Below are 6029 nucleotides of genomic sequence, written 5' to 3'. Positions count from 1 at the left end.
CACCATCAACCACATTGGGCCAGGGCTCGGGAGGCACCTCCATGGTGGCATGCAGATCTTTGTGAAGACAAGGAATATTCAAGATCAGATGAGGATTAAGAGACAACGATCCACGGCAAGATCCTTGCTGAGGGGAACCACAAGACCCCCGGCAAGATCCTTGCCGGGGACGACAGCACGCCACGGCAAGGCCCTTGCTGGGACACCCGGCAAGGCCCTCACCAAGAGCGCCAGCAGGGCCACTTCCAGGCCCACACCAGCCAAGTCTCCACCGCCGTTCGCATGCAGCTGCCAGCCCAACCAGTTGGGCAGGCACCTGCGTGGCAACATGCAGCTTCCAGGCCAACTCAGCATGTGCCTGCGTGGCGGTATGCAGATCTTCGTGAAGACTTTACCACCGCACCACCTCAGCTGCCTACCTGCCTACATGGCGCCGCATGCATCGCTGGCCAGGGCGCGTGTCGAAGCAAGGAGGAGTGGCGACGGACAGGACGGTCCTCGTTCCCGCCCCCAATAAAGCAAGGGGACACCTAAGCGATGCATTAAATGTGTCTTGTCCTGTAATACGAGCGATAAGCTCGTAGCACTGTATGCCTTTCCACCTCCTATGTGCCACTGTTGTCGGTGTTCTGGGAACGGGGGTCCCCAGACTTGCCTGCCTGCGGCCCACGGCATGGCTAAGTCGGCGGGCCGTACGGCCCATCTTCATCAACAAGGAATCCAAGACCCTCGCGAGGGGCCAAGCCTTGCGAGGCGGACGATGCAAGACCTCCTCAGGAATGGCCCCTCTAGGCAGGCTCACGAGGAGCAGAGATATCAAGACGAGGCAAACCTCACGAGGCTTTCGTGATGTGAGCCATGACGATCGACACCAGGCGGGCGCCAGCGCGCGCAGCGTCCTTGTTTCCTCTTTGGTGCTAAGGAGGCAAGCGCAGGCGAGGAGTACCAAGGCATCAGGCAAAGGTTGCCATATCGGTGCAACGAGACCAAGACCAGAAGGACGGCAAGATGGAGGTCATCGTGGAGCTCAAGACGGCATCACCACCAGAGCCTTTGGCAGGCGAAGACCACTTTTGTCAGGATAGCTTGTACTAGCTGTCCCCCTTCAAATTTGCCCGCCGTTGTTGGCTCCCTTCCCGCTCAACATTTGGGAAGAGGACCAGGGCCTATATAAGTAGAGCTAGCCACCACAGTAGGGGGGCAGGGAGTTCATCGAGCTCTCACCCACTAGTCCACAGAGCACAAGAACACCTCAACCTCAGGAGGCTGTTCTTCCCCTTGTACCGTTCCTCATCAGCCCAAGAGGCAATCCACCACCACCACACTGGACTAGGGTATTACACCACAACGGTGGCCCGAACCAGTATAAATCTCGTGTCTTTCTGTGTAGCGAGTTCGTCGAGTTCGTCCGTGAGTTCTTAGTGAGCTAGGGCATAGATCGGTAGGAGGGAAAGACTTCACGCGCACCCCAGAGTTTGAACCTTAAGGGTTTTGCCGGAACCCCACATCCGACATTTGACGCGCCAGGTAGGGGTGCGCCGGAGCTTCTTCTCTGCCAATCGACTTGTCGACGCTCCGCGGCCATGATGTCCGGCGACCCAAGGGCTGACTCCGACCGCTGGGCAGCTTGGCCAACCCGGGCGGCGCCACCTGCCCATGAAGACCTCGACCCCGCGCTCCAAACGGCATGAGCGCTGTCCAATTCTGCGGGGCACGGGCGACGCGGCCAGGCGTCGCCCACCCTCACTCCACGGCAAGTACAAGCCACTGCCAGAGCAGCAAGCCACGCCGCAGAGACGGCACCACACTCACGGCGGGAGCAAGCAAACATGCGGGCAGCACTCACGGTAACGAGGGAGCTGCTGCGGTGCCGGCTATTGGAGAGCGGCCGGGATGCACTGCTGGAGCGCGTCACTGAGCTGCTGGACGCAGCGGCATCGGGAGCGCCGCCTTTCTGCTACCGGCTTTCTCCTCAGGCCGCTGCAGGGCCTAACGGCGGGACTCACCACAACCGCGCGACCACGGGCACGCTTGGGGGCTTCGTCAACACCAGCACGGCCAGTGGCGTCGGGGGCTCCGCCACCCCCATGCCGCCCGCGACAAGCATGGGCACAAGCGTCGCCTCCCATGGCCCAAGTGGGATGCCGCGCTATCATCCTCAGGATGCCACGCTGGGCCGGGCAACGTGGAGTGTGGGGCACTACGACGAAGGTGTTCGGGGTCACTACTAGGAAAAGGGCTATAGATAATATGGACACTAATGGCGCACCACACATGTGGTGCGCCACTACTATATACTAATGGCGCATCGTGTGTTGGTGCGCCATTAGTGTCCAAATACTAATGGCGCACCACATCCACGGTGCGCCACTAGTAAATTTTTTTTCTTCAAAAGTACTAATGGCGCACCGGGGGATAGTGCGTCATTACTAGTTTTAACTAGTAATGGCGCACCAGTAAGAGATGCGCCATTGCTATCTATACGTATGGCGCACCCCCTACCAGTGCGCCATTGCTATCACCCCTTGTCCCCTCCCTCTAGTCATGTTCTCTCCCCTCCCCTTCCTCCTGACACACCCACCCACCTCCCTCGACTTCGATCTAGATCGGGAAGCCCCGGCCACTGACTCCTCGTCGCCGCCGCCACGAACGCCGGCCATTTCCCACGAGACCCGGCGGCGCGTAGCACTCCCCTTTCCTCCCCTCCCCCAGCACCTTCCACGCATCCGGCGCTCGCGGCCTCCAGTCTCACCCGCGGCTAGGGTTCCGCCCCCTGTCCATTTTTCTGGAGGTCGGGCATGGCGCGGGCGGGCCAAGCGCCGGAGACGAGGGCGCCGGATTCGGGGGCAGGGCTCCCTTCTCCTCACGCTACAGCCGCTGGCCTCCTCCTACTCGAGGAGGAGGAGCAGGAGCAGGTGGGGCGCACCTAGCCCCCAAGGCCGCCACCGTCGAGGGCTTCTACGACCTGGATCCCGACCTCCACGGCGCCATCGTCCAGCAACTCGAGGTCAAGGTGCTCCCCCTTCTCTGTTTGATTCGGTCTGGCAGCCGCGGATGTGGATGTGGGTTCCTCACGCCTCTCTGTCTGCCCTGTTCGTGATGTGCTGCAGGAGAAGTCCACTCACATGATGTGCCCGTCCATGGAGAGGAGCAGCAGCAGCTCAAGGTCGATTTTTCTCCTCCACTCCTCTCTCGTTTTGAGATCCTAGGCTGGCTTGGGTTACCTCATGTGCTTACTTACTTCCTATTTGCTTGCTTGTTGCTGCTCTTACTCATGGCCGTCCAGATTAGCTAGCATTCTTAGGCAGCCTATGGTGGTCACTGTTTTTCTCATGTGATTCAACTCTACAAATACTCTGCCTGTTTAAAGTCTGAAACAAATTGCTTGGTTTGCTGCTGGTCTGAATCCACTCACATGCTTGGCAGAATTCAACTTGCTGCTATTGCTGTCACACCCTAGTGCTTATAATGAGATAAACATCGTTGCATTGTTTGCTTGCTTGCTGCCTCAAGAATACATTCCCCATGAACACATTTTTTTAATTTGACTGTACATTCAAATGAAGCCTTTGTTAAGTATACACTGCAAAATTCAGTTAACAGTAGCCTAACTGAATTTTCTGTTTCTGAATTTATAAACTCACTTTATATTCAGTTTATAAATTAACAGTAGCTTCAAAATTAAGTATCATTCGCATGGATCAACTGTTATTTTATTTTGTGGAGGATAAAGTTCAGATCATGAATAATGGCATTACAAGTGAACTTGGCACAATTATACATGTCCTGAACCTCATAGCATCTGACACTAGCAAGTCTTCATTGGCATGCAAGTACTACTTTTACATTGTCATGACAGGAACAATTAATTTGACATGTATCATTGGTACTGCTAAAACATTTCGTTCATGTTTCAACAAATTTGGTGAAGACTGCTAAAATATATGATCAGGAACAATTAATTTGTTGTGTTTTAACATATCTTGCCACTACTCTGTAGTTAAAGCACAACATGAGGCTGCAGCAGAAGCTTGAGGAATGCAGGGGCTAATGATAGTACTCATCAACCAAAATTACCGGCGTTGTCAACCATGCTTTGAACTTTTGGAGATCAAGATGTACGGTTGTACCATGAAGATTTTTGGTAACTACCTCAACTCTCATGAGATGATTAGCTTAGAAAATCAAAATATTTTCTCATTAATTTCAGCTGATGAGGCACATAGTTTTGTGCTTGGGGTGCTCAGAAAGAATAGGATGCTTTCTTTTTTATACATCTCGTGTGCTTATCCTTGTCTCAGAACAGAAAGGAAAAAAGAATACTTGGTCTTTACATGGAAAGGACGCTCCTATGGTTATTGTGATCTCAAAGTTTGCATAATTTCTTCTAATGTTTTATTTACTCTTTTACTGGCTTCCCTGTCTTTGCTTTTTTATTTGTGGCGCTTAGTTGCTCACCTGGCATGCTCTGTTACCCAAGCTGCAGTTTAAGGATTCAAGTGGCGATTGCAACCCAAAACATTGCGAAGAATCTGCTGCCAGAGGCTTCATTATGCACACCTTTTCTTTTTTACAAAATGGAGTCTGATCTGCTGTCATCACATCAACAGGTATGCCTACATTACCAATGTTTCTACAGTGACATTTATTCACACACAAATGAAGATATTCTAAGGTTAGAACGAACATCACCTTCAGCACCTGGTGTGTATCGTAGTTGGATGATAGCAGATTGCGCAGTGGGCCTCTCGGCGGTGTGAAAATCCGGCAAAAGAAACCACCTAATCATATATTTGATTATACTTCTGATTGCTCAGTCATATATAAAGAATAGAATATAATGGACAAACCAGGTGATATTGCCGCGGGTGTCCTAGATGGGGTGTGTTCTGCATTAAGAATAGTAGATGTAGCTTTCTTATGAGCCCTGTTTAGTGCATACCTCTCCCTTTCCCTTTGTCTCTTCAACTCTTTAGGACCTGCCATTTGGCCTACGTGGACGAAATCTTTACGTAGGCTCGAGTTGGTGATATATTTAAGTTACTTACCTGAGTTGGTGATGTTGAATAGGTTCTCAAATGGGGTCTCTAAGTCGTCACGCTGAGTCGTAATTATTGACATTTTCCTTGTTACAAAATGAGCTCCGGTTTGATTTGAAGGAATTTGGATCATGAAATGGAGCCTGATCGGACGTCATCACATCAGCATTTATGCCTATACCACCAATGTCAGTAGAGTAACATTTTTTCACACACAAATGGAGACCCAAATTCGTTAGGATGAGAGGATGCCATATGCAATGTCTCAATCAGGATCTTAGTGTTCCCAATCATGGTTGTTGTACATGAAAGATTTACTTGAGCCATAAACAGGATGGTTGCGGGAGAAAAATAAGTACAATGATTTGGCGTTTTCAATGCTTTGAACTGATGAGAATTCTTCAAGCCTACCTATAGCCACTAGGGCTCCTATCAAAATTCATTTCCATTATTATCTTACTCATACAATATTCACACCATGTAATTCTGGAAATATATGCTCATATCTAGTTCTGCATAAAAAATGACAGTATTGACATGTTATAAATAGTTTGTTTGTCTTTCTGTTTATTTTGTTACATTTTGCAGGGATAAAGTGAAGAAAAAGAAGAAAATATTACTAGAAGATTAGTTTTAGGATTTTCTTTTATTTCCTTGCAATTTTCCTTTTATTGGAAACTTGTAAAGACATTGTAATATTCTTACTATAATAAAAATTATGATTCTATTTCATTTTTTGTTTTTAAATTATTTTTCCTTATAGGTTGTTTTCTGTAAATTTAGATTTTTTTTGTTTTCCAAATACATTACTAGTGGCGCATTTAAGCCCTTATTAGTGGCGCACCTTCCTTTATTACTAGTGGCGCACCTATAAGGTTATTAGTGGCGCACCTGGAGGGAATACTAGTGGAGCACCGAATGGCATACTAATGGCGCACCACATGGTGCGCCATTAGTATCTGGTATACTAATGGCGCACCTGTGGTGCGC

General features: G+C 49.8%; 1 long non-coding RNA gene across 4 annotated transcripts; it reads left to right on the top strand.

Annotated features, from left to right (window-relative positions):
* Nucleotides 1–2537: 2537 nt before the first annotated feature.
* Nucleotides 2538–5523, top strand: LOC123124553 (uncharacterized). 4 transcript variants are annotated; one of them, XR_006461153.1, is made up of 4 exons: nt 2538–3013; nt 3111–3166; nt 4001–4144; nt 4487–5523. It is a non-coding gene; the product is annotated as an uncharacterized lncRNA (long non-coding RNA). The 4 variants fall into 4 exon arrangements; XR_006461151.1 differs by having other exon boundaries at nt 4481–5523; XR_006461154.1 differs by having other exon boundaries at nt 2538–3007; nt 4001–5523.
* The last annotated feature ends 506 nt before the right edge of the window (nt 5524–6029 follow it).

This window comes from Triticum aestivum, chromosome 5D, assembly GCF_018294505.1.
Source record: "Triticum aestivum cultivar Chinese Spring chromosome 5D, IWGSC CS RefSeq v2.1, whole genome shotgun sequence".
Taxonomy (NCBI): domain Eukaryota; kingdom Viridiplantae; phylum Streptophyta; class Magnoliopsida; order Poales; family Poaceae; genus Triticum; species Triticum aestivum.
This window is presented reverse-complemented; position numbering and strand designations above follow the sequence as displayed.